We start from the raw sequence: 26,930 nt of genomic DNA on the forward strand, positions 1-26,930 counted from the left end.
TTGTCGTTGCTCTGTGTTTTTGATTTGATTTGTAAATTAGCCTAATTTCTTTGATTTGCTTTAGATTTCTATCTGCTTTCACATCTGGATTCTCCTTCCTGACATGAAAGTGTTGTATCTTAAAGAACCCAAACGAGGTACCAACAGATGAAACTGATGGTAGAGTAGTTCGTCAGCCCTGGTAGCTCGCCGTGATCGTATAGTGGTTAGTACTCTGCGTTGTGGCCGCAGCAACCCCGGTTCGAATCCGGGTCACGGCATTGAAGCACAATGTCACGGCATATGGGTCAGCATTTATCTGCAAAAGGCTAAACAAGTTGTGTTTGCTTTGTAGACGGTTGTCGTTGCTCTGTGGATTTGACTTGTAATTTAGCCTAATTTCTTTGATTTGCTGTAGATTTCTATCTGCTTTCACATCTGGATTCTCCTTCTGGACTTAAAAGCGTTGCATCTTCAAGAACCCAAATGAGTTTCCAACACATGAAACTGATGGAAGACCATTTTCACGGCCCTGGTAGTTCGCCGTGATCGTATAGTGGTTAGTACTCTGCGTTGTGGCCGCAGCAACCCAGGTTCGAATCCGGGTCACGGCATTGAAGCACAATGTCACGGCATAAGGGTCAGCTATTATCTGCAAAAGGCTAAACAAGTTGTGTTTGGTTTGTAGACGGTTGTCGTTGCTCTGTGTTTTTGATTTGATTTGTAAATTAGCCTAATTTCTTTGATTTGCTGTAGATTTCTATCTGCTTTCACATCTGGATTCTCCTTCCTGACATGAAAGTGTTGTATCTTAAAGAACCCAAACGAGGTACCAACAGATGATACTGATGGTAGAGTAGTTCGTCAGCCCTGGTAGCTCGCCGTGATCGTATAGTGGTTAGTACTCTGCGTTGTGGCCGCAGCAACCCCGGTTCGAATCCGGGTCACGGCATTGAAACACAATATCACGGCATACGGGTCATGTTTTATCTGTAAAAGGCTAAACAAGTTGTGTTTGGTTTGTAGACGGTTGTCGTTGCTCTGTGTTTTTGATTTGATTTGTAATTTAGCCTAATTTCTTTGATTTGCTGTAGATTTCTATCTGCTTTCACATCTGGATTCTCCTTCCTGACATGAAAGTGTTGTATCTTAAAGAACCCAAACGAGGTACCAACAGATTAAACTGATGGTAGAGTACTTCGTCAGCCCTGGTAGCTTGCCGTGATCGTATAGTGGTTAGTACTCTGCGTTGTGGCTGCAGCAACCCCGGTTCGAATCCGGGTCACGGCATTGAAACACAATGTCACGGCATACGGGTCATGTTTTATCTGTAAAAGGCTAAACAAATTGTGTTTGGTTTGTAGACGGTTGTCGTTGCTCTGTGTTTTTGATTTGATTTGTAATTTAGCCTAATTTCTTTGATTTGCTGTAGATTTCTATCTGCTTTCACATCTGGATTCTCCTTCCTGACATGAAAGTGTTGTATCTTAAAGAACCCAAACGAGGTACCAACAGATGAAACTGATGGAAGAGAACTTTGTCAGCCCTGGTAGCTCGCCGTGATCGTATAGTGGTTAGTACTCTGCGTTGTGGCCGCAGCAACCCCGGTTCGAATCCGGGTCACGGCATTGAAGCACAATGTCACGGCATATGGGTCAGTATTTATCTGCAAAAGGCTAAACAAGTTGTGTTTGGTTTGTAGACGGTTGTCGTTGCTTTGTGTTTTTGATTTGATTTGTAATTTAGCCTAATTTCTTTGATTTGCTGTAGATTTCTATCTGCTTTCACATCTGGATTCTCCTTCTGGACTTAAAAGTGTTGCATCTTAAAGAACCCAAATGAGTTTCCAACACATGAAACTGATGGAAGACTATTTTCACAGCCCTGGTAGTTCGCCGTGATCGTATAGTGGTTAGTACTCTGCGTTGTGGCCGCAGCAACCCCGGTTCGAATCCGGGTCACGGCATTGAAGCACAATGTCACGGCATAAGGGTCAGCTATTATCTGCAAAAGGCTAAACAAGTTGTGTTTGGTTTGTAGACGGTTGTCGTTGCTCTGTGTTTTTGATTTGATTTGTAATTTAGCCTGATTTCTTTGATTTGCTGTAGATTTCTATCTGCTTTCACATCTGGATTCTCCTTCCTGACATGAAAGTGTTGTATCTTAAAGAACCCAAACGAGGTACCAACAGATGAAACTGATGGAAGAGTACTTCGTCAGCCCTGGTAGCTCGCCGTGATCGTATAGTGGTTAGTACTCTGCGTTGTGGCCGCAGCAACCCCGGTTAGAATCCGGGTCACGGCATTGAAACACAATGTCACGGCATATGGGTCAGCTATTTATTTGCAAAAGGCTAAATAAGTTGTGTTTGGTTTGTAGACGGTTGTCGTTGCTCTGAGTTTACATTTGGACGGGCGAATTTCATTTGACATGTTGTGTTTGCTCTGTAGACGGTTGTCGTTGCTCTATGTTTACATTTGGACAGGCATATTTCATTTGAATACTTAAGTGTCATAGGTTATTCTGTTTAAGTGCATATTTCCTCTATTATGGTGTTTAAGAACAAATTTGTAGCTGACCTTAGTTTTTTATGGGGTAAGTTTTCGATTTGATTTGTAATTTAGCCTAATTTCTTTGATTTGCCGTAGATTTCTATCTGCTTTCACATCTGGATTCTCCTTCTGGACTTAAAAGTGTTGCATCTTAAAGAACCCAAATGAGTTTCCAACACATGAAACTGATGGAAGTCCATTTTCACGGCCCTGGTAGTTCGCCGTGATCGTATAGTGGTTAGTACTCTGCGTTGTGGCCGCAGCAACCCCGGTTCGAATCCGGGTCACGGCATTGAAACACAATGTCACGGCATTGAAACACAATGTCACGGCATACGGGTCATGTTTTATCTGTAAAAGGCTAAACAAGTTTTGTTTGGTTTGTAGACGGTTGTCGTTGCTCTGTGTTTTTGATTTGATTTGTAATTTAGCCTAATTTCTTTGATTTGCTGTAGATTTCTATCTGCTTTCACATCTGGATTCTCCTTCCTGACATGAAAGTGTTGTATCTTAAAGAACCCAAACGAGGTAACAACAGATGAAACTGATGGTAGAGTAGTTCGTCAGCCCTGGTAGCTCGCCGTGATCGTATAGTGGTTAGTACTCTGCGTTGTGGCCGCAGCAACCCCGGTTCGAATCCGGGACACGGCATTGAAACACAATGTCACGGCATACGGGTCATGTTTTATCTGTAAAAGGCTAAACAAGTTGTGTTTGGTTTGTAGACGGTTGTCGTTGCTCTGTGTTTTTGATTTGATTTGTAATTTAGCCTAATTTCTTTGATTTGCCGTAGATTTCTATCTGCTTTCACATCTGGATTCTCCTTCTGGACTTAAAAGTGTTGCATCTTAAAGAACCCAAATGAGTTTCCAACACATGAAACTGATGGAAGCCAATTTTCACGGCCCTGGTAGTTCGCCGTGATCGTATAGTGGTTAGTACTCTGCGTTGTGGCCGCAGCAACCCCGGTTCGAATCCGGGTCACGGCATTGAAACACAATGTCACGGCATACGGGTCATGTTTTATCTGTAAAAGGCTAAACAAGTTTTGTTTGGTTTGTAGACGGTTGTCGTTGCTCTGTGTTTTTGATTTGATTTGTAATTTAGCCTAATTTCTTTCATTTGCTGTAGATTTCTATCTGCTTTCACATCTGGATTCTCCTTCCTGACATGAAAGTGTTGTATCTTAAAGAACCCAAACGAGGTACCAACAGATGAAGCTGATGGTAGAGTAGTTCGTCAGCCCTGGTAGCTCGCTGTGATCGTATAGTGGTTAGTACTCTGCGTTGTGGCCGCAGCAACCCCGGTTCGAATCCGGGTCACGGCATTGAAGCACAATGTCACGGCATATGGGTCAGCATTTATCTGCAAAAGGCTAAACAAGTTGTGTTTGCTTTGTAGACGGTTGTCGTTGCTCTGTGGATTTGATTTGTAATTTAGCCTAATTTGAAACTGCCTAATTTGAAACTGATGGAAGAGTACTTCGTCAGCCCTGGTAGCTCGCCGTGATCAGTACAGTGGTTAGTACTCTGCGTTGTGGCCCCAGCAACCCCGGTTAGAATCCGGGTCACGGCATTGAAACACAATGTCACGGCATATGGGTCAGCTATTTATATGCAAAAGGCTAAATAAGTTGTGTTTGGTTTGTAGACGGGTATCGTTGCTCTGAGTTTACATTTGGACAGGCATATTTCATTTGAATACTTAAGTGTCATAGGTTATTCTGTTTAAGTGCATATTTCCTCTATTATGGTGTTTAAGAACAAATTTGTAGCTGATCTTAGTTTTTTATGGGGTAAGTTTTCGATTTGATTTGTAATTTAGCCTAATTTCTTTGATTTGCCGTAGATTTCTATCTGCTTTCACATCTGGATTCTCCTTCTGGACTTAAAAGTGTTGCATCTTAAAGAACCCAAATGAGTTTCCAACACATGAAACTGATGGAAGTCAATTTTCACGGCTCTGGTAGTTCGCCGTGATCGTATAGTGGTTAGTACTCTGCGTTGTGGCCGCAGCAACCCCGGTTCGAATCCGGGTCACGGCATTGAAACACAATGTCACGGCATACGGGTCATATTTTATCTGTAAAAGGCTAAACAAGTTTTGTTTGGTTTGTAGACGGTTGTCGCTGCTCTGTGTTTTTGATTTGATTTGTAATTTAGCCTAATTTCTTTGATTTGCTGTAGATTTCTATCTGCTTTCACATCTGGATTCTCCTTCCTGACATGAAAGTGTTGTATCTTAAAGAACCCAAACGAGGTACCAACAGATGAAACTGATGGTAGAGTAGTTCGTCAGCCCTGGTAGCTCGCCGTGATCGTATAGTGGTTAGTACTCTGCGTTGTGGCCGCAGCAACCCCGGTTCGAATCCGGGTCACGGCATTGAAACACAATGTCACGGCATACGGGTCATGCTTTATCTGTAAAAGGCTAAACAAGTTGTGTTTGGTTTGTAGACGGTTGTCGTTGCTCTGTGTTTTTGATTTGATTTGTAATTTAGCCTAATTTCTTTGATTTGCTGTAGATTTCTATCTGCTTTCACATCTGGATTCTCCTTCCTGACATGAAAGTGTTGTATCTTAAAGAACCCAAACGAGGTACCAACAGATGAAACTGATGGTAGAGTAGTTCGTCAGCCCTGGTAGCTCGCCGTGATCGTATAGTGGTTAGTACTCTGCGTTGTGGCCGCAGCAACCCCGGTTCGAATCCGGGTCACGGCATTGAAGCACAATGTCACGGCATATGGGTCAGCATTTATCTGCAAAAGGCTAAACAAGTTGTGTTTGCTTTGTAGACGGTTGTCGTTGCTCTGTGGATTTGACTTGTAATTTAGCCTAATTTCTTTGATTTGCTGTAGATTTCTATCTGCTTTCACATCTGGATTCTCCTTCTGGACTTAAAAGCGTTGCATCTTCAAGAACCCAAATGAGTTTCCAACACATGAAACTGATGGAAGACCATTTTCACGGCCCTGGTAGTTCGCCGTGATCGTATAGTGGTTAGTACTCTGCGTTGTGGCCGCAGCAACCCAGGTTCGAATCCGGGTCACGGCATTGAAGCACAATGTCACGGCATAAGGGTCAGCTATTATCTGCAAAAGGCTAAACAAGTTGTGTTTGGTTTGTAGACGGTTGTCGTTGCTCTGTGTTTTTGATTTGATTTGTAAATTAGCCTAATTTCTTTGATTTGCTGTAGATTTCTATCTGCTTTCACATCTGGATTCTCCTTCCTGACATGAAAGTGTTGTATCTTAAAGAACCCAAACGAGGTACCAACAGATGATACTGATGGTAGAGTAGTTCGTCAGCCCTGGTAGCTCGCCGTGATCGTATAGTGGTTAGTACTCTGCGTTGTGGCCGCAGCAACCCCGGTTCGAATCCGGGTCACGGCATTGAAACACAATGTCACGGCATACGGGTCATGTTTTATCTGTAAAAGGCTAAACAAGTTTTGTTTGGTTTGTAGACGGTTGTCGTTGCTCTGTGTTTTTGATTTGATTTGTAATTTAGCCTAATTTCTTTGATTTGCTGTAGATTTCTATCTGCTTTCACATCTGGATTCTCCTTCCTGACATGAAAGTGTTGTATCTTAAAGAACCCAAACGAGGTAACAACAGATGAAACTGATGGTAGAGTAGTTCGTCAGCCCTGGTAGCTCGCCGTGATCGTATAGTGGTTAGTACTCTGCGTTGTGGCCGCAGCAACCCCGGTTCGAATCCGGGACACGGCATTGAAACACAATGTCACGGCATACGGGTCATGTTTTATCTGTAAAAGGCTAAACAAGTTGTGTTTGGTTTGTAGACGGTTGTCGTTGCTCTGTGTTTTTGATTTGATTTGTAATTTAGCCTAATTTCTTTGATTTGCCGTAGATTTCTATCTGCTTTCACATCTGGATTCTCCTTCTGGACTTAAAAGTGTTGCATCTTAAAGAACCCAAATGAGTTTCCAACACATGAAACTGATGGAAGCCAATTTTCACGGCCCTGGTAGTTCGCCGTGATCGTATAGTGGTTAGTACTCTGCGTTGTGGCCGCAGCAACCCCGGTTCGAATCCGGGTCACGGCATTGAAACACAATGTCACGGCATACGGGTCATGTTTTATCTGTAAAAGGCTAAACAAGTTTTGTTTGGTTTGTAGACGGTTGTCGTTGCTCTGTGTTTTTGATTTGATTTGTAATTTAGCCTAATTTCTTTCATTTGCTGTAGATTTCTATCTGCTTTCACATCTGGATTCTCCTTCCTGACATGAAAGTGTTGTATCTTAAAGAACCCAAACGAGGTACCAACAGATGAAGCTGATGGTAGAGTAGTTCGTCAGCCCTGGTAGCTCGCTGTGATCGTATAGTGGTTAGTACTCTGCGTTGTGGCCGCTGCAACCCCGGTTCGAATCCGGGTCACGGCATTGAAGCACAATGTCACGGCATATGGGTCAGCATTTATCTGCAAAAGGCTAAACAAGTTGTGTTTGCTTTGTAGACGGTTGTCGTTGCTCTGTGGATTTGATTTGTAATTTAGCCTAATTTGAAACTGCCTAATTTGAAACTGATGGAAGAGTACTTCGTCAGCCCTGGTAGCTCGCCGTGATCAGTACAGTGGTTAGTACTCTGCGTTGTGGCCCCAGCAACCCCGGTTAGAATCCGGGTCACGGCATTGAAACACAATGTCACGGCATATGGGTCAGCTATTTATATGCAAAAGGCTAAATAAGTTGTGTTTGGTTTGTAGACGGGTATCGTTGCTCTGAGTTTACATTTGGACAGGCATATTTCATTTGAATACTTAAGTGTCATAGGTTATTCTGTTTAAGTGCATATTTCCTCTATTATGGTGTTTAAGAACAAATTTGTAGCTGATCTTAGTTTTTTATGGGGTAAGTTTTCGATTTGATTTGTAATTTAGCCTAATTTCTTTGATTTGCCGTAGATTTCTATCTGCTTTCACATCTGGATTCTCCTTCTGGACTTAAAAGTGTTGCATCTTAAAGAACCCAAATGAGTTTCCAACACATGAAACTGATGGAAGTCAATTTTCACGGCTCTGGTAGTTCGCCGTGATCGTATAGTGGTTAGTACTCTGCGTTGTGGCCGCAGCAACCCCGGTTCGAATCCGGGTCACGGCATTGAAAGACAATGTCACGGCATACGGGTCATATTTTATCTGTAAAAGGCTAAACAAGTTTTGTTTGGTTTGTAGACGGTTGTCGCTGCTCTGTGTTTTTGATTTGATTTGTAATTTAGCCTAATTTCTTTGATTTGCTGTAGATTTCTATCTGCTTTCACATCTGGATTCTCCTTCCTGACATGAAAGTGTTGTATCTTAAAGAACCCAAACGAGGTACCAACAGATGAAACTGATGGTAGAGTAGTTCGTCAGCCCTGGTAGCTCGCCGTGATCGTATAGTGGTTAGTACTCTGCGTTGTGGCCGCAGCAACCCCGGTTCGAATCCGGGTCACGGCATTGAAACACAATGTCACGGCATACGGGTCATGCTTTATCTGTAAAAGGCTAAACAAGTTGTGTTTGGTTTGTAGACGGTTGTCGTTGCTCTGTGTTTTTGATTTGATTTGTAATTTAGCCTAATTTCTTTGATTTGCTGTAGATTTCTATCTGCTTTCACATCTGGATTCTCCTTCCTGACATGAAAGTGTTGTATCTTAAAGAACCCAAACGAGGTACCAACAGATGAAACTGATGGTAGAGTAGTTCGTCAGCCCTGGTAGCTCGCCGTGATCGTATAGTGGTTAGTACTCTGCGTTGTGGCCGCAGCAACCCCGGTTCGAATCCGGGTCACGGCATTGAAGCACAATGTCACGGCATATGGGTCAGCATTTATCTGCAAAAGGCTAAACAAGTTGTGTTTGCTTTGTAGACGGTTGTCGTTGCTCTGTGGATTTGACTTGTAATTTAGCCTAATTTCTTTGATTTGCTGTAGATTTCTATCTGCTTTCACATCTGGATTCTCCTTCTGGACTTAAAAGCGTTGCATCTTCAAGAACCCAAATGAGTTTCCAACACATGAAACTGATGGAAGACCATTTTCACGGCCCTGGTAGTTCGCCGTGATCGTATAGTGGTTAGTACTCTGCGTTGTGGCCGCAGCAACCCAGGTTCGAATCCGGGTCACGGCATTGAAGCACAATGTCACGGCATAAGGGTCAGCTATTATCTGCAAAAGGCTAAACAAGTTGTGTTTGGTTTGTAGACGGTTGTCGTTGCTCTGTGTTTTTGATTGGATTTGTAAATTAGCCTAATTTCTTTGATTTGCTGTAGATTTCTATCTGCTTTCACATCTGGATTCTCCTTCCTGACATGAAAGTGTTGTATCTTAAAGAACCCAAACGAGGTACCAACAGATGATACTGATGGTAGAGTAGTTCGTCAGCCCTGGTAGCTCGCCGTGATCGTATAGTGGTTAGTACTCTGCGTTGTGGCCGCAGCAACCCCGGTTCGAATCCGGGTCACGGCATTGAAACACAATATCACGGCATACGGGTCATGTTTTATCTGTAAAAGGCTAAACAAGTTGTGTTTGGTTTGTAGACGGTTGTCGTTGCTCTGTGTTTTTGATTTGATTTGTAATTTAGCCTAATTTCTTTGATTTGCTGTAGATTTCTATCTGCTTTCACATCTGGATTCTCCTTCCTGACATGAAAGTGTTGTATCTTAAAGAACCCAAACGAGGTACCAACAGATTAAACTGATGGTAGAGTACTTCGTCAGCCCTGGTAGCTTGCCGTGATCGTATAGTGGTTAGTACTCTGCGTTGTGGCCGCAGCAACCCCGGTTCGAATCCGGGTCACGGCATTGAAACACAATGTCACGGCATACGGGTCATGTTTTATCTGTAAAAGGCTAAACAAATTGTGTTTGGTTTGTAGACGGTTGTCGTTGCTCTGTGTTTTTGATTTGATTTGTAATTTAGCCTAATTTCTTTGATTTGCTGTAGATTTCTATCTGCTTTCACATCTGGATTCTCCTTCCTGACATGAAAGTGTTGTATCTTAAAGAACCCAAACGAGGTACCAACAGATGAAACTGATGGAAGAGAACTTTGTCAGCCCTGGTAGCTCGCCGTGATCGTATAGTGGTTAGTACTCTGCGTTGTGGCCGCAGCAACCCCGGTTCGAATCCGGGTCACGGCATTGAAGCACATTGTCACGGCATATGGGTCAGTATTTATCTGCAAAAGGCTAAACAAGTTGTGTTTGGTTTGTAGACGGTTGTCGTTGCTTTGTGTTTTTGATTTGATTTGTAATTTAGCCTAATTTCTTTGATTTGCTGTAGATTTCTATCTGCTTTCACATCTGGATTCTCCTTCTGGACTTAAAAGTGTTGCATCTTAAAGAACCCAAATGAGTTTCCAACACATGAAACTGATGGAAGACTATTTTCACAGCCCTGGTAGTTCGCCGTGATCGTATAGTGGTTAGTACTCTGCGTTGTGGCCGCAGCAACCCCGGTTCGAATCCGGGTCACGGCATTGAAGCACAATGTCACGGCATAAGGGTCAGCTATTATCTGCAAAAGGCTAAAGAAGTTGTGTTTGGTTTGTAGACGGTTGTCGTTGCTCTGTGTTTTTGATTTGATTTGTAATTTAGCCTAATTTCTTTGATTTGCTGTAGATTTCTATCTGCTTTCACATCTGGATTCTCCTTCCTGACATGAAAGTGTTGTATCTTAAAGAACCCAAACGAGGTACCAACAGATGAAACTGATGGAAGAGAACTTTGTCAGCCCTGGTAGCTCGCCGTGATCGTATAGTGGTTAGTACTCTGCGTTGTGGCCGCAGCAACCCCGGTTCGAATCCGGGTCACGGCATTGAAGCACATTGTCACGGCATATGGGTCAGTATTTATCTGCAAAAGGCTAAACAAGTTGTGTTTGGTTTGTAGACGGTTGTCGTTGCTTTGTGTTTTTGATTTGATTTGTAATTTAGCCTAATTTCTTTGATTTGCTGTAGATTTCTATCTGCTTTCACATCTGGATTCTCCTTCTGGACTTAAAAGTGTTGCATCTTAAAGAACCCAAATGAGTTTCCAACACATGAAACTGATGGAAGACTATTTTCACAGCCCTGGTAGTTCGCCGTGATCGTATAGTGGTTAGTACTCTGCGTTGTGGCCGCAGCAACCCCGGTTCGAATCCGGGTCACGGCATTGAAGCACAATGTCACGGCATAAGGGTCAGCTATTATCTGCAAAAGGCTAAACAAGTTGTGTTTGGTTTGTAGACGGTTGTCGTTGCTCTGTGTTTTTGATTTGATTTGTAATTTAGCCTGATTTCTTTGATTTGCTGTAGATTTCTATCTGCTTTCACATCTGGATTCTCCTTCCTGACATGAAAGTGTTGTATCTTAAAGAACCCAAACGAGGTACCAACAGATGAAACTGATGGAAGAGTACTTCGTCAGCCCTGGTAGCTCGCCGTGATCGTATAGTGGTTAGTACTCTGCGTTGTGGCCGCAGCAACCCCGGTTAGAATCCGGGTCACGGCATTGAAACACAATGTCACGGCATATGGGTCAGCTATTTATTTGCAAAAGGCTAAATAAGTTGTGTTTGGTTTGTAGACGGTTGTCGTTGCTCTGAGTTTACATTTGGACGGGCGAATTTCATTTGACATGTTGTGTTTGCTCTGTAGACGGTTGTCGTTGCTCTATGTTTACATTTGGACAGGCATATTTCATTTGAATACTTAAGTGTCATAGGTTATTCTGTTTAAGTGCATATTTCCTCTATTATGGTGTTTAAGAACAAATTTGTAGCTGATCTTAGTTTTTTATGGGGTAAGTTTTCGATTTGATTTGTAATTTAGCCTAATTTCTTTGATTTGCCGTAGATTTCTATCTGCTTTCACATATGGATTCTCCTTCTGGACTTAAAAGTGTTGCATCTTAAAGAACCCAAATGAGTTTCCAACACATGAAACTGATGGAAGTCCATTTTCACGGCCCTGGTAGTTCGCCGTGATCGTATAGTGGTTAGTACTCTGCGTTGTGGCCGCAGCAACCCCGGTTCGAATCCGGGTCACGGCATTGAAACACAATGTCACGGCATTGAAACACAATGTCACGGCATACGGGTCATGTTTTATCTGTAAAAGGCTAAACAAATTGTGTTTGGTTTGTAGACGGTTGTCGTTGCTCTGTGTTTTTGATTTGATTTGTAATTTAGCCTAATTTCTTTGATTTGCTGTAGATTTCTATCTGCTTTCACATCTGGATTCTCCTTCCTGACATGAAAGTGTTGTATCTTAAAGAACCCAAACGAGGTACCAACAGATGAAACTGATGGAAGAGAACTTTGTCAGCCCTGGTAGCTCGCCGTGATCGTATAGTGGTTAGTACTCTGCGTTGTGGCCGCAGCAACCCCGGTTCGAATCCGGGTCACGGCATTGAAGCACATTGTCACGGCATATGGGTCAGTATTTATCTGCAAAAGGCTAAACAAGTTGTGTTTGGTTTGTAGACGGTTGTCGTTGCTTTGTGTTTTTGATTTGATTTGTAATTTAGCCTAATTTCTTTGATTTGCTGTAGATTTCTATCTGCTTTCACATCTGGATTCTCCTTCTGGACTTAAAAGTGTTGCATCTTAAAGAACCCAAATGAGTTTCCAACACATGAAACTGATGGAAGACTATTTTCACAGCCCTGGTAGTTCGCCGTGATCGTATAGTGGTTAGTACTCTGCGTTGTGGCCGCAGCAACCCCGGTTCGAATCCGGGTCACGGCATTGAAGCACAATGTCACGGCATAAGGGTCAGCTATTATCTGCAAAAGGCTAAACAAGTTGTGTTTGGTTTGTAGACGGTTGTCGTTGCTCTGTGTTTTTGATTTGATTTGTAATTTAGCCTGATTTCTTTGATTTGCTGTAGATTTCTATCTGCTTTCACATCTGGATTCTCCTTCCTGACATGAAAGTGTTGTATCTTAAAGAACCCAAACGAGGTACCAACAGATGAAACTGATGGAAGAGTACTTCGTCAGCCCTGGTAGCTCGCCGTGATCGTATAGTGGTTAGTACTCTGCGTTGTGGCCGCAGCAACCCCGGTTAGAATCCGGGTCACGGCATTGAAACACAATGTCACGGCATATGGGTCAGCTATTTATTTGCAAAAGGCTAAATAAGTTGTGTTTGGTTTGTAGACGGTTGTCGTTGCTCTGAGTTTACATTTGGACGGGCGAATTTCATTTGACATGTTGTGTTTGCTCTGTAGACGGTTGTCGTTGCTCTATGTTTACATTTGGACAGGCATATTTCATTTGAATACTTAAGTGTCATAGGTTATTCTGTTTAAGTGCATATTTCCTCTATTATGGTGTTTAAGAACAAATTTGTAGCTGATCTTAGTTTTTTATGGGGTAAGTTTTCGATTTGATTTGTAATTTAGCCTAATTTCTTTGATTTGCCGTAGATTTCTATCTGCTTTCACATATGGATTCTCCTTCTGGACTTAAAAGTGTTGCATCTTAAAGAACCCAAATGAGTTTCCAACACATGAAACTGATGGAAGTCCATTTTCACGGCCCTGGTAGTTCGCCGTGATCGTATAGTGGTTAGTACTCTGCGTTGTGGCCGCAGCAACCCCGGTTCGAATCCGGGTCACGGCATTGAAACACAATGTCACGGCATTGAAACACAATGTCACGGCATACGGGTCATGTTTTATCTGTAAAAGGCTAAACAAGTTTTGTTTGGTTTGTAGACGGTTGTCGTTGCTCTGTGTTTTTGATTTGATTTGTAATTTAGCCTAATTTCTTTGATTTGCTGTAGATTTCTATCTGCTTTCACATCTGGATTCTCCTTCCTGACATGAAAGTGTTGTATCTTAAAGAACCCAAACGAGGTACCAACAGATGAAACTGATGGTAGAGTAGTTCGTCAGCCCTGGTAGCTCGCCGTGATCGTATAGTGGTTAGTACTCTGCGTTGTGGCCGCAGCAACCCCGGTTCGAATCCGGGACACGGCATTGAAACACAATGTCACGGCATACGGGTCATGTTTTATCTGTAAAAGGCTAAACAAGTTGTGTTTGGTTTGTAGACGGTTGTCGTTGCTCTGTGTTTTTGATTTGATTTGTAATTTAGCCTAATTTCTTTGATTTGCCGTAGATTTCTATCTGCTTTCACATCTGGATTCTCCTTCTGGACTTAAAAGTGTTGCATCTTAAAGAACCCAAATGAGTTTCCAACACATGAAACTGATGGAAGCCAATTTTCACGGCCCTGGTAGTTCGCCGTGATCGTATAGTGGTTAGTACTCTGCGTTGTGGCCGCAGCAACCCCGGTTCGAATCCGGGTCACGGCATTGAAACACAATGTCACGGCATACGGGTCATGTTTTATCTGTAAAAGGCTAAACAAGTTTTGTTTGGTTTGTAGACGGTTGTCGTTGCTCTGTGTTTTTGATTTGATTTGTAATTTAGCCTAATTTCTTTCATTTGCTGTAGATTTCTATCTGCTTTCACATCTGGATTCTCCTTCCTGACATGAAAGTGTTGTATCTTAAAGAACCCAAACGAGGTACCAACAGATGAAGCTGATGGTAGAGTAGTTCGTCAGCCCTGGTAGCTCGCCGTGATCGTATAGTGGTTAGTACTCTGCGTTGTGGCCGCAGCAACCCCGGTTCGAATCCGGGTCACGGCATTGAAGCACAATGTCACTGCATATGGGTCAGCATTTATCTGCAAAAGGCTAAACAAGTTGTGTTTGCTTTGTAGACGGTTGTCGTTGCTCTGTGGATTTGATTTGTAATTTAGCCTAATTTGAAACTGCCTAATTTGAAACTGATGGAAGAGTACTTCGTCAGCCCTGGTAGCTCGCCGTGATCAGTACAGTGGTTAGTACTCTGCGTTGTGGCCCCAGCAACCCCGGTTAGAATCCGGGTCACGGCATTGAAACACAATGTCACGGCATATGGGTCAGCTATTTATATGCAAAAGGCTAAATAAGTTGTGTTTGGTTTGTAGACGGGTATCGTTGCTCTGAGTTTACATTTGGACAGGCATATTTCATTTGAATACTTAAGTGTCATAGGTTATTCTGTTTAAGTGCATATTTCCTCTATTATGGTGTTTAAGAACAAATTTGTAGCTGATCTTAGTTTTTTATGGGGTAAGTTTTCGATTTGATTTGTAATTAAGCCTAATTTCTTTGATTTGCCGTAGATTTCTATCTGCTTTCACATCTGGATTCTCCTTCTGGACTTAAAAGTGTTGCATCTTAAAGAACCCAAATGAGTTTCCAACACATGAAACTGATGGAAGTCAATTTTCACGGCCCTGGTAGTTCGCCGTGATCGTATAGTGGTTAGTACTCTGCGTTGTGGCCGCAGCAACCCCGGTTCGAATCCGGGTCACGGCATTGAAACACAATGTCACGGCATACGGGTCATATTTTATCTGTAAAAGGCTAAACAAGTTTTGTTTGGTTTGTAGACGGTTGTCGCTGCTCTGTGTTTTTGATTTGATTTGTAATTTAGCCTAATTTCTTTGATTTGCTGTAGATTTCTATCTGCTTTCACATCTGGATTCTCCTTCCTGACATGAAAGTGTTGTATCTTAAAGAACCCAAACGAGGTACCAACAGATGAAACTGATGGTAGAGTAGTTCGTCAGCCCTGGTAGCTCGCCGTGATCGTATAGTGGTTAGTACTCTGCGTTGTGGCCGCAGCAACCCCGGTTCGAATCCGGGTCACGGCATTGAAACACAATGTCACGGCATACGGGTCATGTTTTATCTGTAAAAGGCTAAACAAGTTGTGTTTGGTTTGTAGACGGTTGTCGTTGCTCTGTGTTTTTGATTTGATTTGTAATTTAGCCTAATTTCTTTGATTTGCTGTAGATTTCTATCTGCTTTCACATCTGGATTCTCCTTCCTGACATGAAAGTGTTGTATCTTAAAGAACCCAAACGAGGTACCAACAGATGAAACTGATGGTAGAGTAGTTCGTCAGCCCTGGTAGCTCGCCGTGATCGTATAGTGGTTAGTACTCTGCGTTGTGGCCGCAGCAACCCCGGTTCGAATCCGGGTCACGGCATTGAAGCACAATGTCACGGCATATGGGTCAGCATTTATCTGCAAAAGGCTAAACAAGTTGTGTTTGCTTTGTAGACGGTTGTCGTTGCTCTGTGGATTTGACTTGTAATTTAGCCTAATTTCTTTGATTTGCTGTAGATTTCTATCTGCTTTCACATCTGGATTCTCCTTCTGGACTTAAAAGCGTTGCATCTTCAAGAACCCAAATGAGTTTCCAACACATGAAACTGATGGAAGACCATTTTCACGGCCCTGGTAGTTCGCCGTGATCGTATAGTGGTTAGTACTCTGCGTTGTGGCCGCAGCAACCCAGGTTCGAATCCGGGTCACGGCATTGAAGCACAATGTCACGGCATAAGGGTCAGCTATTATCTGCAAAAGGCTAAACAAGTTGTGTTTGGTTTGTAGACGGTTGTCGTTGCTCTGTGTTTTTGATTTGATTTGTAAATTAGCCTAATTTCTTTGATTTGCTGTAGATTTCTATCTGCTTTCACATCTGGATTCTCCTTCCTGACATGAAAGTGTTGTATCTTAAAGAACCCAAACGAGGTACCAACAGATGATACTGATGGTAGAGTAGTTCGTCAGACCTGGTAGCTCGCCGTGATCGTATAGTGGTTAGTACTCTGCGTTGTGGCCGCAGCAACCCCGGTTCGAATCCGGGTCACGGCATTGAAACACAATGTCACGGCATACGGGTCATGTTTTATCTGTAAAAGGCTAAACAAGTTGTGTTTGGTTTGTAGACGGTTGTCGTTGCTCTGTGTTTTTGATTTGATTTGTAATTTAGCCTAATTTCTTTGATTTGCTGTAGATTTCTATCTGCTTTCACATCTGGATTCTCCTTCCTGACATGAAAGTGTTGTATCTTAACGAACCCAAACGAGGTACCAACAGATCAAACTGATGGAAGAGTACTTTCTCAGCCCTGGTAGCTCGCCGTGATCGTATAGTGGTTAGTACTCTGCGTTGTGGCCGCAGCAACCCCGGTTCGAATCCGGGTCACGGCATTGAAGCACAATGTCACGGCATATGGGTCAGCATTTATCTGCAAAAGGCTAAACAAGTTGTGTTTGGTTTGTAGACGGTTGTCGTTGCTCTGTGTTTTTGATTTGATTTGTAATTTAGCCTAATTTCTTGGATTTGCTGTAGATTTCTATCTGCTTTCACATCTGGATTCTCCTTCTGGACTTAAAAGTGTTGCATCTTAAAGAACCTAAATGAGTTTCCAACACATGAAACTGATGGAAGAACATTTTCACGGCCCTGGTAGTTCGCCGTGATCGTATAGTGGTTAGTACTCTGCGTTGTGGCCGCAGCAAACCCGGTTCGAATCCGGGTCACGGCATTGATGCACAATGTCACGGCATAAGGGTCAGCTATTATCTGCAAAAGGCTAAACAAGTTGTGTTTTGTTTGTAGATGGTTGTCGTTGCTCTGTGGATTTGATTTGTAATTTAGCCTAATTTCTTTGATTTGCTGTAGATTTCTATCTGCTTTCACATCTGGATTCTCCTTCCTGACATGAAAGTGTTGTATCTTAAAGAACCCAAACGAGGTACCAAGAGATGATCTGATGGTAGAGTAGTTCGTCAGCCCTGGTAGCTCGCCGTGATCGTATAGTGGTTAGTACTCTGCGTTGTGGCCGCAGCAACCCCGGTTCGAATCCGGGTCACGGCATTGAAACACAATGTCACGGCATACGGGTCATGTTTTATCTGTAAAAGGCTAAACAAGTTGTGTTTGGTTTGTAGACGGTTGTCGTTGCTCTGTGTTTTTGATTTGATTTGTAATTTAGCCTAATTTCTTTGATTTGCTGTAGATTTCTATCTGCTTTCACATCTGGATTCTCCTTCCTGACATGAAAGTGTTGTATCTTAACGAACCCAAACGAGGTACCAACAGATGAAACTGATGGAAGAGTACTTTGTCGGCCCTGGTAGCTCGCCGTGATCGTATAGTGGTTAGTACTCTGCGTTGTGGCCGCAGCAACCCCGGTTCGAATCCGGGTCACGGCATTGAAACACAATGTCACGGCATACGGGTCATGTTTTATCTGTAAAAGGCTAAACAAGTTGTGTTTGGTTTGTAGACGGTTGTCGTTGCTCTGTGTTTTTGATTTGATTTGTAATTTAGCCTAATTTCTTTGATTTGCTGTAGATTTCTATCTGCTTTCACATCTGGATTCTCCTTCCTGACATGAAAGTGTTGTATCTTAACGAACCCAAACGAGGTACCAACAGATCAAACTGATGGAAGAGTACTTTCTCAGCCCTGGTAGCTCGCCGTGATCGTATAGTGGTTAGTACTCTGCGTTGTGGCCGCAGCAACCCCGGTTCGAATCCGGGTCACGGCATTGAAGCACAATGTCACGGCATATGGGTCAGCATTTATCTGCAAAAGGCTAAACAAGTTGTGTTTGGTTTGTAGACGGTTGTCGTTGCTCTGTGTTTTTGATTTGATTTGTAATTTAGCCTAATTTCTTGGATTTGCTGTAGATTTCTATCTGCTTTCACATCTGGATTCTCCTTCTGGACTTAAAAGTGTTGCATCTTAAAGAACCCAAATGAGTTTCCAACACATGAAACTGATGGAAGAACATTTTCACGGCCCTGGTAGTTCGCCGTGATCGTATAGTGGTTAGTACTCTGCGTTGTGGCCGCAGCAAACCCGGTTCGAATCCGGGTCACGGCATTGATGCACAATGTCACGGCATAAGGGTCAGCTATTATCTGCAAAAGGCTAAACAAGTTGTGTTTGGTTTGTAGATGGTTGTCGTTGCTCTGTGGATTTGATTTGTAATTTAGCCTAATTTCTTTGATTTGCTGTAGATTTCTATCTGCTTTCACATCTGGATTCTCCTTCCTGACATGAAAGTGTTGTATCTTAAAGAACCCAAACGAGGTACCAAGAGATGATCTGATGGTAGAGTAGTTCGTCAGCCCTGGTAGCTCGCCGTGATCGTATAGTGGTTAGTACTCTGCGTTGTGGCCGTAGCAACCCCGGTTCGAATCCGGGTCACGGCATTGAAACACAATGTCACGGCATACGGGTCATGTTTTATCTGTAAAAGGCTAAACAAGTTGTGTTTGGTTTGTAGACGGTTGTCGTTGCTCTGTGTTTTTGATTTGATTTGTAATTTAGCCTAATTTCTTTGATTTGCTGTAGATTTCTATCTGCTTTCACATCTGGATTCTCCTTCCTGACATGAAAGTGTTGTATCTTAACGAACCCAAACGAGGTACCAACAGATGAAACTGATGGAAGAGTACTTTGTCAGCCCTGGTAGCTCGCCGTGATCGTATAGTGGTTAGTACTCTGCGTTGTGGCCGCAGCAACCCCGGTTCGAATCCGGGTCACGGCATTGAAGCACAATGTCACGGCATATGGGTCAGCATTTATCTGCAAAAGGCTAAACAAGTTGTGTTTGGTTTGTAGACGGTTGTCGTTGCTCTGTGTTTTTGATTTGATTTGTAATTTAGCCTAATTTCTTGGATTTGCTGTAGATTTCTATCTGCTTTCACATCTGGATTCTCCTTCTGGACTTAAAAGTGTTGCATCTTAAAGAACCCAAATGAGTTTCCAACACATGAAACTGATGGAAGACCATTTTCACGGCCCTGGTAGTTCGCCGTGATCGTATAGTGGTTAGTACTCTGCGTTGTGGCCGCAGCAAACCCGGTTCGAATCCCGGTCACGGCATTGAAGCACAATGTCACGGCATAAGGGTCAGCTATTATCTGTAAAAGGCTAAACAAGTTGTGTTTGGTTTGTAGACGGTTGTCGTTGCTCTGTGGATTTGATTTGTAATTTAGCCTAATTTCTTTGATTTGCTGTAGATTTCTATCTGCTTTCACATCTGGATTCTCCTTCCTGACATGAAAGTGTTGTATCTTAAAGAACCCAAACGAGGTACCAAGAGATGATCTGATGGTAGAGTACTTCGTCAGCCCTGGTAGCTCGCCGTGATCGTATAGCGGTTAGTACTCTGCGTTGTGGCCGCAGCAACCCCGGTTCGAATCCGGGTCACGGCATTGAAGCACAATGTCACGGCATAAGGGTCAGCTATTATCTGCAAAAGGCTAAACAAGTTGTGTTTGGTTTGTAGACGGTTGTCGTTGCTCTGTGTTTTTGATTTGATTTGTAAATTAGCCTAATTTCTTTGATTTGCTGTAGATTTCTATCTGCTTTCACATCTGGATTCTCCTTCCTGACATGAAAGTGTTGTATCTTAAAGAACCCAAACGAGCTACCAACAGATGATACTGATGGTAGAGTAGTTCGTCAGCCCTGGTAGCTCGCCGTGGTCGTATAGTGGTTAGTACTCTGCGTTGTGGCCGCAGCAACCCCGGTTCGAATCCGGGTCACGGCATTGAAACACAATGTCACGGCATACGGGTCATGTTTTATCTGTAAAAGGCTAAACAAATTGTGTTTGGTTTGTAGACGGTTGTCGTTGCTCTGTGTTTTTGATTTGATTTGTAATTTAGCCTAATTTCTTGGATTTGCTGTAGATTTCTATCTGCTTTCACATCTGGATTCTCCTTCCTGACATGAAAGTGTTGTATCTTAAAGAACCCAAACGAGGTACCAACAGATGAAACTGATGGAAGAGTACTTTGTCAGCCCTGGTAGCTCGCCGTGATCGTATAGTGGTTAGTACTCTGCGTTGTGGCCGCAGCAACCCCGGTTCGAATCCGGGTCACGGCATTGAAGCACAATGTCACGGCATAAGGGTCAGCTATTATCTGCAAAAGGCTAAACAAGTTGTGTTTGGTTTGTAGACGGTTGTCGTTGCTCTGTGTTTTTGATTTGATTTGTAATTTAGCCTGATTTCTTTGATTTGCTGTAGATTTCTATCTGCTTTCACATCTGGATTCTCCTTCCTGACATGAAAGTGTTGTATCTTAAAGAACGCAAACGAGGTACCAACAGATGAAACTGATGGAAGAGTACTTCGTCAGCCCTGGTAGCTCGCCGTGATCGTATAGTGGTTAGTACTCTGCGTTGTGGCCGCAGCAACCCCGGTTAGAATCCGGGTCACGGCATTGAAACACAATGTCACGGCATATGGGTCAGCTATTTATATGCAAAAGGCTAAATAAGTTGTGTTTGGTTTGTAGACGGTTATCGTTGCTCTGAGTTTACTTTTGGACGGGCGAATTTCATTTGACAAGTTGTGTTTGCTCTGTAGACGGTTGTCGTTGCTCTATGTTTACATTTGGACAGGCATATTTCATTTGAATACTTAAGTGTCATAGGTTATTCTGTTTAAGTGCATATTTCCTCTATTATGGTGTTTAAGAACAAATTTGTAGCTGATCTTAGTTTTTTATGGGGTAAGTTTTCGATTTGATTTGTAATTTAGCCTAATTTCTTTGATTTGCCGTAGATTTCTATCTGCTTTCACATCTGGATTCTCCTTCTGGACTTAAAAGTGTTGCATCTTAAAGAACCCAAATGAGTTTCCAACACATGAAACTGATGGAAGTCAATTTTCACGGCCCTGGTAGTTCGCCGTGATCGTATAGTGGTTAGTACTCTGCGTTGTGGCCGCAGCAACCCCGGTTCGAATCCGGGTCACGGCATTAAAACACAATGTCACGGCATACGGGTCATGTTTTATCTGTAAAAGGCTAAACAAGTTTTGTTTGGTTTGTAGACGGTTGTCGTTGCTCTGTGTTTTTGATTTGATTTGTAATTTAGCCTAATTTCTTTGATTTGCTGTAGATTTCTATCTGCTTTCACATCTGGATTCTCCTTCCTGACATGAAAGTGTTGTATCTTAAAGAACCCAAACGAGGTACCAACAGATGAAACTGATGGTAGAGTAGTTCGTCAGCCCTGGTAGCTCGCCGTGATCGTATAGTGGTTTGTACTCTGCGTTGTGGCCGCAGCAACCCCGGTTTGAATCCGGGTCACGGCATTGAAACACAATGTCACGGCATACGGGTCATGTTTTATCTGTAAAAGGCTAAACAAGTTGTGTTTGGTTTGTAGACGGTTGTCGTTGCTCTGTGTTTTTGATTTGATTTGTAATTTAGCCTAATTTCTTTGATTTGCTGTAGATTTCTATCTGCTTTCACATCTGGATTCTCCTTCCTGACATGAAAGTGTTGTATCTTAAAGAACCCAAACGAGGTACCAACAGATGAAACTGATGGTAGTGTAGTTCGTCAGCCCTGGTAGCTCGCCGTGATCGTATAGTGGTTAGTACTCTGCGTTGTGGCCGCAGCAACCCCGGTTCGATTCCGCGTCACGGAATTGAAGCACAATGTCACGCCATATGGGTCAGCATTTATCTGCAAAAGGCTAAACAAGTTGTCTTTGGTTTGTAGACGGTTGTCGTTGCTCTGTGGATTTGATTTGTAATTTAGCCTAATTTCTTTGATTTGCTGTAGATTTCTATCTGCTTTCACATCTGGATTCTCCTTCTGGACTTAAAAGTGTTGCATCTTAAAGAACCCAAATGAGTTTCCAACACATGAAATTGATGGAAGACCGTTTTCACGGCCCTGGTAGTTCGCCGTGATCGTATAGTGGTTAGTACTCTGCGTTGTGGCTGCAGCAACCCCGGTTCGAATCCGGGTCACGGCATTGAAGCACAATGTCACGGCATAAGGGTCAGCTATTATCTGCAAAAGGCTAAACAAGTTGTGTTTGGTTTGTAGACGGTTGTCGTTGCTCTGTGTTTTTGATTTGATTTGTAAATTAGCCTAATTTCTTTGATTTGCTGTAGATTTCTATCTGCTTTCACATCTGGATTCTCCTTCCTGACATGAAAGTGTTGTATCTTAACGAACCCAAACGAGGTACCAACAGATGAAACTGATGGAAGAGTACTTTGTCAGCCCTGGTAGCTCGCAGTGATCGTATAGTGGTTAGTACTCTGCGTTGTGGCCGCAGCAACCCCGGTTCGAATCCGGGTCACGGCATTGAAGCACAATGTCACGGCATATGGGTCAGCATTTATCTGCAAAAGGCTAAAGAAGTTGTGTTTGGTTTGTAGACGGTTGTCGTTGCTCTGTGTTTTTGATTTGTAATTTAGCCTAATTTCTTGGATTTGCTGTAGATTTCTATCTGCTTTCACATCTGGATTCTCCTTCTGGACTTAAAAGTGTTGCATCTTAAAGAACCCAAATGAGTTTCCAACACATGAAACTGATGGAAGACCATTTTCACGGCCCTGGTAGTTCGACGTGATCGTATAGTTGTTAGTACTCTGCGTTGTGGCCGCAGCAAACCCGGTTCGAATCCGGGTCACGGAATTGAAGCACAATGTCACGGCATAAGGGTCAGCTATTATCTGCAAAAGGCTAAACAAGTTGTGTTTGGTTTGTAGACGGTTGTCGTTTCTCTGTGGATTTGATTTGTAATTTAGCCTAATTTCTTTGATTTGCTGTAGATTTCTATCTGCTTTCACATCTGGATTCTCCTTCCTGACATGAAAGTTTTGTATCTTAAAGAACCCAAACGAGGTACCAAGTGATGATCTGATGGCAGAGTAATTCGTCAGCCCTGGTAGCTCGCCGTGATCGTATAGTGGTTAGTACTCTGCGTTGTGGCCGCAGCAACCCCGGTTCGAATCCGGGTCACGGCATTGAAACACAATGTCACGGCATACGGGTCATGTTTTATCTGTAAAAGGCTAAACAAGTTTTGTTTGGTTTGTAGACGGTTGTCGTTGCTCTGTGGATTTGATTTGTAATTTAGCCTAATTTCTTTGATTTGCTGTAGATTTCTATCTGCTTTCACATCTGGATTCTCCTTCTGGACTTAAAAGTGTTGCATCTTAAAGAACCCAAATGAGTTTCCAACACATGAAACTGATGCAAGACCATTTTCACGGCTCTGGTAGTTCGCCGTGATCGTATAGTGGTACTCTGCGTTGTGGCCGCAGCAACCCCGGTTCGAATCCGGGTCACGGCATTGAAGCACAATGTCACGGCATAAGGGTCAGCTATTATCTGCAAAAGGCTAAACAAGTTGTGTTTGGTTTGTAGACGGTTGTCGTTGCTCTGTGTTTTTGATTTGATTTGTAAATTAGCCTAATTTCTTTGATTTGCTGTAGATTTCTATCTGCTTTCACATCTGGATTCTCCTTCCTGACATGAAAGTGTTGTATCTTAACGAACCCAAACGAGGTACCAACAGATGAAACTGATGGAAGAGTACTTTGTCAGCCCTGGTAGCTCGCAGTGATCGTATAGTGGTTAGTACTCTGCGTTGTGGCCGCAGCAACCCCGGTTCGAATCCGGGTCACGGCATTGAAGCACAATGTCACGGCATATGGGTCAGCATTTATCTGCAAAAGGCTAAAGAAGTTGTGTTTGGTTTGTAGACGGTTGTCGTTGCTCTGTGTTTTTGATTTGTAATTTAGCCTAATTTCTTGGATTTGCTGTAGATTTCTATCTGCTTTCACATCTGGATTCTCCTTCTGGACTTAAAAGTGTTGCATCTTAAAGAACCCAAATGAGTTTCCAACACATGAAACTGATGCAAGACCATTTTCACGGCTCTGGTAGTTCGCCGTGATCGTATAGTGGTACTCTGCGTTGTGGCCGCAGCAACCCCGGTTCGAATCCGGGTCACGGCATTGAAGCACAATGTCACGGCATAACGGTCAGCTATTATCTGCAAAAGGCTAAACAAGTTGTGTTTGGTTTGTAGACGGTTGTCGTTGCTCTGTGTTTTTGATTTGATTTGTAAATTAGCCTAATTTCTTTGATTTGCTGTAGATTTCTATCTGCTTTCACATCTGGATTCTCCTTCCTGACATGAAAGTGTTGTATCTTAAAGAACCCAAACGAGGTACCAACAGATGATACTGATGGTAGAGTAGTTCGTCAGCCCTGGTAGCTCGCCGTGGTCGTATAGTGGTTAGTACTCTGCGTTGTGGCCGCAGCAACCCCGGTTCGAATCCGGGTCACGGCATTGAAGCACAATGTCACGGCATAAGGGTCAGCTATTATCTGCAAAAGGCTAAACAAGTTGTGTTTGGTTTGTAGACGGTTGTCGTTGCTCTGTGTTTTTGATTTGATTTGTAATTTAGCCTGATTTCTTTGATTTGCTGTAGATTTCTATCTGCTTTCACATCTGGATTCTCCTTCCTGACATGAAAGTGTTGTATCTTAAAGAACGCAAACGAGGTACCAACAGATGAAACTGATGGAAGAGTACTTCGTCAGCCCTGGTAGCTCGCCGTGATCGTATAGTGGTTAGTACTCTGCGTTGTGGCCGCAGCAACCCCGGTTAGAATCCGGGTCACGGCATTGAAACACAATGTCACGGCATATGGGTCAGCTATTTATATGCAAAAGGCTAAATAAGTTGTGTTTGGTTTGTAGACGGTTATCGTTGCTCTGAGTTTACTTTTGGACGGGCGAATTTCATTTGACAAGTTGTGTTTGCTCTGTAGACGGTTGTCGTTGCTCTATGTTTACATTTGGACAGGCATATTTCATTTGAATACTTAAGTGTCATAGGTTATTCTGTTTAAGTGCATATTTCCTCTATTATGGTGTTTAAGAACAAATTTGTAGCTGATCTTAGTTTTTTATGGGGTAAGTTTTCGATTTGATTTGTAATTTAGCCTAATTTCTTTGATTTGCCGTAGATTTCTATCTGCTTTCACATCTGGATTCTCCTTCTGGACTTAAAAGTGTTGCATCTTAAAGAACCCAAATGAGTTTCCAACACATGAAACTGATGGAAGTCAATTTTCACGGCCCTGGTAGTTCGCCGTGATCGTATAGTGGTTAGTACTCTGCGTTGTGGCCGCAGCAACCCCGGTTCGAATCCGGGTCACGGCATTAAAACACAATGTCACGGCATACGGGTCATGTTTTATCTGTAAAAGGCTAAACAAGTTTTGTTTGGTTTGTAGACGGTTGTCGTTGCTCTGTGTTTTTGATTTGATTTGTAATTTAGCCTAATTTCTTTGATTTGCTGTAGATTTCTATCTGCTTTCACATCTGGATTCTCCTTCCTGACATGAAAGTGTTGTATCTTAAAGAACCCAAACGAGGTACCAACAGATGAAACTGATGGTAGAGTAGTTCGTCAGCCCTGGTAGCTCGCCGTGATCGTATAGTGGTTTGTACTCTGCGTTGTGGCCGCAGCAACCCCGGTTTGAATCCGGGTCACGGCATTGAAACACAATGTCACGGCATACGGGTCATGTTTTATCTGTAAAAGGCTAAACAAGTTGTGTTTGGTTTGTAGACGGTTGTCGTTGCTCTGTGTTTTTGATTTGATTTGTAATTTAGCCTAATTTCTTTGATTTGCTGTAGATTTCTATCTGCTTTCACATCTGGATTCTCCTTCCTGACATGAAAGTGTTGTATCTTAAAGAACCCAAACGAGGTACCAACAGATGAAACTGATGGTAGTGTAGTTCGTCAGCCCTGGTAGCTCGCCGTGATCGTATAGTGGTTAGTACTCTGCGTTGTGGCCGCAGCAACCCCGGTTCGAATCCGCGTCACGGAATTGAAGCACAATGTCACGCCATATGGGTCAGCATTTATCTGCAAAAGGCTAAACAAGTTGTCTTTGGTTTGTAGACGGTTGTCGTTGCTCTGTGGATTTGATTTGTAATTTAGCCTAATTTCTTTGATTTGCTGTAGATTTCTATCTGCTTTCACATCTGGATTCTCCTTCTGGACTTAAAAGTGTTGCATCTTAAAGAACCCAAATGAGTTTCCAACACATGAAATTGATGGAAGACCATTTTCACGGCCCTGGTAGTTCGCCGTGATAGTATAGTGGTTAGTACTCTGCGTTGTGGCTGCAGCAACCCCGGTTCGAATCCGTGTCACGGCATTGAAGCACAATGTCACGGCATAAGGGTCAGCTATTATCTGCAAAAGGCTAAACAAGTTGTGTTTGGTTTGTAGACGGTTGTCGTTGCTCTGTGTTTTTGATTTGATTTGTAAATTAGCCTAATTTCTTTGATTTGCTGTAGATTTCTATCTGCTTTCACATCTGGATTCTCCTTCCTGACATGAAAGTGTTGTATCTTAACGAACCCAAACGAGGTACCAACAGATGAAACTGATGGAAGAGTACTTTGTCAGCCCTGGTAGCTCGCAGTGATCGTATAGTGGTTAGTACTCTGCGTTGTGGCCGCAGCAACCCCGGTTCGAATCCGGGTCACGGCATTGAAGCACAATGTCACGGCATATGGGTCAGCATTTATCTGCAAAAGGCTAAAGAAGTTGTGTTTGGTTTGTAGACGGTTGTCGTTGCTCTGTGTTTTTGATTTGTAATTTAGCCTAATTTCTTGGATTTGCTGTAGATTTCTATCTGCTTTCACATCTGGATTCTCCTTCTGGACTTAAAAGTGTTGCATCTTAAAGAAC

The 26,930-nt window shown here is 42.8% G+C and overlaps 66 non-coding genes across 66 annotated transcripts; all 66 read left to right on the plus strand.

The window, feature by feature from the left end:
- Positions 1 to 188: 188 nt before the first annotated feature.
- trnah-gug (transfer RNA histidin (anticodon GUG)) lies at positions 189 to 260 on the plus strand. Its single transcript has one exon. It is a non-coding gene; the product is annotated as a tRNA-His (tRNA).
- A 261-nt stretch (positions 261 to 521) lies between these two features.
- On the plus strand, positions 522 to 593 carry trnah-gug (transfer RNA histidin (anticodon GUG)). The gene has a single exon. It is a non-coding gene; the product is annotated as a tRNA-His (tRNA).
- Positions 594 to 859: 266 nt separating this feature from the next.
- On the plus strand, positions 860 to 931 carry trnah-gug (transfer RNA histidin (anticodon GUG)). The gene has a single exon. It is a non-coding gene; the product is annotated as a tRNA-His (tRNA).
- Positions 932 to 1,197: 266 nt separating this feature from the next.
- trnah-gug (transfer RNA histidin (anticodon GUG)) lies at positions 1,198 to 1,269 on the plus strand. Its single transcript has one exon. It is a non-coding gene; the product is annotated as a tRNA-His (tRNA).
- A 266-nt stretch (positions 1,270 to 1,535) lies between these two features.
- Positions 1,536 to 1,607, plus strand: trnah-gug (transfer RNA histidin (anticodon GUG)). The gene has a single exon. It is a non-coding gene; the product is annotated as a tRNA-His (tRNA).
- Positions 1,608 to 1,873: 266 nt separating this feature from the next.
- Positions 1,874 to 1,945, plus strand: trnah-gug (transfer RNA histidin (anticodon GUG)). The gene has a single exon. It is a non-coding gene; the product is annotated as a tRNA-His (tRNA).
- A 266-nt stretch (positions 1,946 to 2,211) lies between these two features.
- Positions 2,212 to 2,283, plus strand: trnah-gug (transfer RNA histidin (anticodon GUG)). Its single transcript has one exon. It is a non-coding gene; the product is annotated as a tRNA-His (tRNA).
- A 468-nt stretch (positions 2,284 to 2,751) lies between these two features.
- Positions 2,752 to 2,823, plus strand: trnah-gug (transfer RNA histidin (anticodon GUG)). The gene has a single exon. It is a non-coding gene; the product is annotated as a tRNA-His (tRNA).
- Positions 2,824 to 3,110: 287 nt separating this feature from the next.
- On the plus strand, positions 3,111 to 3,182 carry trnah-gug (transfer RNA histidin (anticodon GUG)). Its single transcript has one exon. It is a non-coding gene; the product is annotated as a tRNA-His (tRNA).
- A 266-nt stretch (positions 3,183 to 3,448) lies between these two features.
- On the plus strand, positions 3,449 to 3,520 carry trnah-gug (transfer RNA histidin (anticodon GUG)). The gene has a single exon. It is a non-coding gene; the product is annotated as a tRNA-His (tRNA).
- A 266-nt stretch (positions 3,521 to 3,786) lies between these two features.
- On the plus strand, positions 3,787 to 3,858 carry trnah-gug (transfer RNA histidin (anticodon GUG)). Its single transcript has one exon. It is a non-coding gene; the product is annotated as a tRNA-His (tRNA).
- A 645-nt stretch (positions 3,859 to 4,503) lies between these two features.
- On the plus strand, positions 4,504 to 4,575 carry trnah-gug (transfer RNA histidin (anticodon GUG)). The gene has a single exon. It is a non-coding gene; the product is annotated as a tRNA-His (tRNA).
- Positions 4,576 to 4,841: 266 nt separating this feature from the next.
- trnah-gug (transfer RNA histidin (anticodon GUG)) lies at positions 4,842 to 4,913 on the plus strand. The gene has a single exon. It is a non-coding gene; the product is annotated as a tRNA-His (tRNA).
- Positions 4,914 to 5,179: 266 nt separating this feature from the next.
- trnah-gug (transfer RNA histidin (anticodon GUG)) lies at positions 5,180 to 5,251 on the plus strand. The gene has a single exon. It is a non-coding gene; the product is annotated as a tRNA-His (tRNA).
- Positions 5,252 to 5,512: 261 nt separating this feature from the next.
- Positions 5,513 to 5,584, plus strand: trnah-gug (transfer RNA histidin (anticodon GUG)). Its single transcript has one exon. It is a non-coding gene; the product is annotated as a tRNA-His (tRNA).
- A 266-nt stretch (positions 5,585 to 5,850) lies between these two features.
- trnah-gug (transfer RNA histidin (anticodon GUG)) lies at positions 5,851 to 5,922 on the plus strand. The gene has a single exon. It is a non-coding gene; the product is annotated as a tRNA-His (tRNA).
- Positions 5,923 to 6,188: 266 nt separating this feature from the next.
- Positions 6,189 to 6,260, plus strand: trnah-gug (transfer RNA histidin (anticodon GUG)). The gene has a single exon. It is a non-coding gene; the product is annotated as a tRNA-His (tRNA).
- A 266-nt stretch (positions 6,261 to 6,526) lies between these two features.
- trnah-gug (transfer RNA histidin (anticodon GUG)) lies at positions 6,527 to 6,598 on the plus strand. Its single transcript has one exon. It is a non-coding gene; the product is annotated as a tRNA-His (tRNA).
- A 266-nt stretch (positions 6,599 to 6,864) lies between these two features.
- Positions 6,865 to 6,936, plus strand: trnah-gug (transfer RNA histidin (anticodon GUG)). The gene has a single exon. It is a non-coding gene; the product is annotated as a tRNA-His (tRNA).
- Positions 6,937 to 7,581: 645 nt separating this feature from the next.
- On the plus strand, positions 7,582 to 7,653 carry trnah-gug (transfer RNA histidin (anticodon GUG)). Its single transcript has one exon. It is a non-coding gene; the product is annotated as a tRNA-His (tRNA).
- Positions 7,654 to 7,919: 266 nt separating this feature from the next.
- trnah-gug (transfer RNA histidin (anticodon GUG)) lies at positions 7,920 to 7,991 on the plus strand. Its single transcript has one exon. It is a non-coding gene; the product is annotated as a tRNA-His (tRNA).
- A 266-nt stretch (positions 7,992 to 8,257) lies between these two features.
- trnah-gug (transfer RNA histidin (anticodon GUG)) lies at positions 8,258 to 8,329 on the plus strand. The gene has a single exon. It is a non-coding gene; the product is annotated as a tRNA-His (tRNA).
- Positions 8,330 to 8,590: 261 nt separating this feature from the next.
- On the plus strand, positions 8,591 to 8,662 carry trnah-gug (transfer RNA histidin (anticodon GUG)). Its single transcript has one exon. It is a non-coding gene; the product is annotated as a tRNA-His (tRNA).
- A 266-nt stretch (positions 8,663 to 8,928) lies between these two features.
- On the plus strand, positions 8,929 to 9,000 carry trnah-gug (transfer RNA histidin (anticodon GUG)). Its single transcript has one exon. It is a non-coding gene; the product is annotated as a tRNA-His (tRNA).
- Positions 9,001 to 9,266: 266 nt separating this feature from the next.
- On the plus strand, positions 9,267 to 9,338 carry trnah-gug (transfer RNA histidin (anticodon GUG)). Its single transcript has one exon. It is a non-coding gene; the product is annotated as a tRNA-His (tRNA).
- A 266-nt stretch (positions 9,339 to 9,604) lies between these two features.
- trnah-gug (transfer RNA histidin (anticodon GUG)) lies at positions 9,605 to 9,676 on the plus strand. Its single transcript has one exon. It is a non-coding gene; the product is annotated as a tRNA-His (tRNA).
- A 266-nt stretch (positions 9,677 to 9,942) lies between these two features.
- Positions 9,943 to 10,014, plus strand: trnah-gug (transfer RNA histidin (anticodon GUG)). The gene has a single exon. It is a non-coding gene; the product is annotated as a tRNA-His (tRNA).
- A 266-nt stretch (positions 10,015 to 10,280) lies between these two features.
- Positions 10,281 to 10,352, plus strand: trnah-gug (transfer RNA histidin (anticodon GUG)). The gene has a single exon. It is a non-coding gene; the product is annotated as a tRNA-His (tRNA).
- A 266-nt stretch (positions 10,353 to 10,618) lies between these two features.
- Positions 10,619 to 10,690, plus strand: trnah-gug (transfer RNA histidin (anticodon GUG)). The gene has a single exon. It is a non-coding gene; the product is annotated as a tRNA-His (tRNA).
- Positions 10,691 to 10,956: 266 nt separating this feature from the next.
- Positions 10,957 to 11,028, plus strand: trnah-gug (transfer RNA histidin (anticodon GUG)). Its single transcript has one exon. It is a non-coding gene; the product is annotated as a tRNA-His (tRNA).
- Positions 11,029 to 11,496: 468 nt separating this feature from the next.
- On the plus strand, positions 11,497 to 11,568 carry trnah-gug (transfer RNA histidin (anticodon GUG)). Its single transcript has one exon. It is a non-coding gene; the product is annotated as a tRNA-His (tRNA).
- A 287-nt stretch (positions 11,569 to 11,855) lies between these two features.
- On the plus strand, positions 11,856 to 11,927 carry trnah-gug (transfer RNA histidin (anticodon GUG)). Its single transcript has one exon. It is a non-coding gene; the product is annotated as a tRNA-His (tRNA).
- Positions 11,928 to 12,193: 266 nt separating this feature from the next.
- On the plus strand, positions 12,194 to 12,265 carry trnah-gug (transfer RNA histidin (anticodon GUG)). Its single transcript has one exon. It is a non-coding gene; the product is annotated as a tRNA-His (tRNA).
- Positions 12,266 to 12,531: 266 nt separating this feature from the next.
- On the plus strand, positions 12,532 to 12,603 carry trnah-gug (transfer RNA histidin (anticodon GUG)). Its single transcript has one exon. It is a non-coding gene; the product is annotated as a tRNA-His (tRNA).
- A 468-nt stretch (positions 12,604 to 13,071) lies between these two features.
- Positions 13,072 to 13,143, plus strand: trnah-gug (transfer RNA histidin (anticodon GUG)). The gene has a single exon. It is a non-coding gene; the product is annotated as a tRNA-His (tRNA).
- A 287-nt stretch (positions 13,144 to 13,430) lies between these two features.
- On the plus strand, positions 13,431 to 13,502 carry trnah-gug (transfer RNA histidin (anticodon GUG)). The gene has a single exon. It is a non-coding gene; the product is annotated as a tRNA-His (tRNA).
- Positions 13,503 to 13,768: 266 nt separating this feature from the next.
- trnah-gug (transfer RNA histidin (anticodon GUG)) lies at positions 13,769 to 13,840 on the plus strand. The gene has a single exon. It is a non-coding gene; the product is annotated as a tRNA-His (tRNA).
- A 266-nt stretch (positions 13,841 to 14,106) lies between these two features.
- Positions 14,107 to 14,178, plus strand: trnah-gug (transfer RNA histidin (anticodon GUG)). The gene has a single exon. It is a non-coding gene; the product is annotated as a tRNA-His (tRNA).
- Positions 14,179 to 14,823: 645 nt separating this feature from the next.
- Positions 14,824 to 14,895, plus strand: trnah-gug (transfer RNA histidin (anticodon GUG)). The gene has a single exon. It is a non-coding gene; the product is annotated as a tRNA-His (tRNA).
- Positions 14,896 to 15,161: 266 nt separating this feature from the next.
- On the plus strand, positions 15,162 to 15,233 carry trnah-gug (transfer RNA histidin (anticodon GUG)). The gene has a single exon. It is a non-coding gene; the product is annotated as a tRNA-His (tRNA).
- Positions 15,234 to 15,499: 266 nt separating this feature from the next.
- On the plus strand, positions 15,500 to 15,571 carry trnah-gug (transfer RNA histidin (anticodon GUG)). The gene has a single exon. It is a non-coding gene; the product is annotated as a tRNA-His (tRNA).
- Positions 15,572 to 15,832: 261 nt separating this feature from the next.
- trnah-gug (transfer RNA histidin (anticodon GUG)) lies at positions 15,833 to 15,904 on the plus strand. Its single transcript has one exon. It is a non-coding gene; the product is annotated as a tRNA-His (tRNA).
- A 266-nt stretch (positions 15,905 to 16,170) lies between these two features.
- On the plus strand, positions 16,171 to 16,242 carry trnah-gug (transfer RNA histidin (anticodon GUG)). Its single transcript has one exon. It is a non-coding gene; the product is annotated as a tRNA-His (tRNA).
- A 266-nt stretch (positions 16,243 to 16,508) lies between these two features.
- trnah-gug (transfer RNA histidin (anticodon GUG)) lies at positions 16,509 to 16,580 on the plus strand. The gene has a single exon. It is a non-coding gene; the product is annotated as a tRNA-His (tRNA).
- Positions 16,581 to 16,846: 266 nt separating this feature from the next.
- trnah-gug (transfer RNA histidin (anticodon GUG)) lies at positions 16,847 to 16,918 on the plus strand. The gene has a single exon. It is a non-coding gene; the product is annotated as a tRNA-His (tRNA).
- A 260-nt stretch (positions 16,919 to 17,178) lies between these two features.
- trnah-gug (transfer RNA histidin (anticodon GUG)) lies at positions 17,179 to 17,250 on the plus strand. The gene has a single exon. It is a non-coding gene; the product is annotated as a tRNA-His (tRNA).
- A 266-nt stretch (positions 17,251 to 17,516) lies between these two features.
- On the plus strand, positions 17,517 to 17,588 carry trnah-gug (transfer RNA histidin (anticodon GUG)). The gene has a single exon. It is a non-coding gene; the product is annotated as a tRNA-His (tRNA).
- A 266-nt stretch (positions 17,589 to 17,854) lies between these two features.
- On the plus strand, positions 17,855 to 17,926 carry trnah-gug (transfer RNA histidin (anticodon GUG)). The gene has a single exon. It is a non-coding gene; the product is annotated as a tRNA-His (tRNA).
- Positions 17,927 to 18,192: 266 nt separating this feature from the next.
- trnah-gug (transfer RNA histidin (anticodon GUG)) lies at positions 18,193 to 18,264 on the plus strand. Its single transcript has one exon. It is a non-coding gene; the product is annotated as a tRNA-His (tRNA).
- Positions 18,265 to 18,524: 260 nt separating this feature from the next.
- Positions 18,525 to 18,596, plus strand: trnah-gug (transfer RNA histidin (anticodon GUG)). The gene has a single exon. It is a non-coding gene; the product is annotated as a tRNA-His (tRNA).
- A 266-nt stretch (positions 18,597 to 18,862) lies between these two features.
- On the plus strand, positions 18,863 to 18,934 carry trnah-gug (transfer RNA histidin (anticodon GUG)). Its single transcript has one exon. It is a non-coding gene; the product is annotated as a tRNA-His (tRNA).
- A 266-nt stretch (positions 18,935 to 19,200) lies between these two features.
- trnah-gug (transfer RNA histidin (anticodon GUG)) lies at positions 19,201 to 19,272 on the plus strand. The gene has a single exon. It is a non-coding gene; the product is annotated as a tRNA-His (tRNA).
- Positions 19,273 to 19,532: 260 nt separating this feature from the next.
- trnah-gug (transfer RNA histidin (anticodon GUG)) lies at positions 19,533 to 19,604 on the plus strand. The gene has a single exon. It is a non-coding gene; the product is annotated as a tRNA-His (tRNA).
- Positions 19,605 to 19,870: 266 nt separating this feature from the next.
- On the plus strand, positions 19,871 to 19,942 carry trnah-gug (transfer RNA histidin (anticodon GUG)). The gene has a single exon. It is a non-coding gene; the product is annotated as a tRNA-His (tRNA).
- A 266-nt stretch (positions 19,943 to 20,208) lies between these two features.
- On the plus strand, positions 20,209 to 20,280 carry trnah-gug (transfer RNA histidin (anticodon GUG)). The gene has a single exon. It is a non-coding gene; the product is annotated as a tRNA-His (tRNA).
- A 266-nt stretch (positions 20,281 to 20,546) lies between these two features.
- Positions 20,547 to 20,618, plus strand: trnah-gug (transfer RNA histidin (anticodon GUG)). Its single transcript has one exon. It is a non-coding gene; the product is annotated as a tRNA-His (tRNA).
- Positions 20,619 to 21,086: 468 nt separating this feature from the next.
- On the plus strand, positions 21,087 to 21,158 carry trnah-gug (transfer RNA histidin (anticodon GUG)). The gene has a single exon. It is a non-coding gene; the product is annotated as a tRNA-His (tRNA).
- A 937-nt stretch (positions 21,159 to 22,095) lies between these two features.
- trnah-gug (transfer RNA histidin (anticodon GUG)) lies at positions 22,096 to 22,167 on the plus strand. Its single transcript has one exon. It is a non-coding gene; the product is annotated as a tRNA-His (tRNA).
- Positions 22,168 to 22,433: 266 nt separating this feature from the next.
- Positions 22,434 to 22,505, plus strand: trnah-gug (transfer RNA histidin (anticodon GUG)). Its single transcript has one exon. It is a non-coding gene; the product is annotated as a tRNA-His (tRNA).
- Positions 22,506 to 23,098: 593 nt separating this feature from the next.
- On the plus strand, positions 23,099 to 23,170 carry trnah-gug (transfer RNA histidin (anticodon GUG)). Its single transcript has one exon. It is a non-coding gene; the product is annotated as a tRNA-His (tRNA).
- A 595-nt stretch (positions 23,171 to 23,765) lies between these two features.
- trnah-gug (transfer RNA histidin (anticodon GUG)) lies at positions 23,766 to 23,837 on the plus strand. The gene has a single exon. It is a non-coding gene; the product is annotated as a tRNA-His (tRNA).
- A 595-nt stretch (positions 23,838 to 24,432) lies between these two features.
- Positions 24,433 to 24,504, plus strand: trnah-gug (transfer RNA histidin (anticodon GUG)). Its single transcript has one exon. It is a non-coding gene; the product is annotated as a tRNA-His (tRNA).
- A 266-nt stretch (positions 24,505 to 24,770) lies between these two features.
- Positions 24,771 to 24,842, plus strand: trnah-gug (transfer RNA histidin (anticodon GUG)). The gene has a single exon. It is a non-coding gene; the product is annotated as a tRNA-His (tRNA).
- Positions 24,843 to 25,310: 468 nt separating this feature from the next.
- trnah-gug (transfer RNA histidin (anticodon GUG)) lies at positions 25,311 to 25,382 on the plus strand. Its single transcript has one exon. It is a non-coding gene; the product is annotated as a tRNA-His (tRNA).
- Positions 25,383 to 26,319: 937 nt separating this feature from the next.
- Positions 26,320 to 26,391, plus strand: trnah-gug (transfer RNA histidin (anticodon GUG)). Its single transcript has one exon. It is a non-coding gene; the product is annotated as a tRNA-His (tRNA).
- Positions 26,392 to 26,657: 266 nt separating this feature from the next.
- On the plus strand, positions 26,658 to 26,729 carry trnah-gug (transfer RNA histidin (anticodon GUG)). Its single transcript has one exon. It is a non-coding gene; the product is annotated as a tRNA-His (tRNA).
- Positions 26,730 to 26,930: the final 201 nt, after the last annotated feature.

Source organism: Gadus morhua, chromosome 20, assembly GCF_902167405.1.
Source record: "Gadus morhua chromosome 20, gadMor3.0, whole genome shotgun sequence".
NCBI lineage: Eukaryota > Metazoa > Chordata > Actinopteri > Gadiformes > Gadidae > Gadus > Gadus morhua.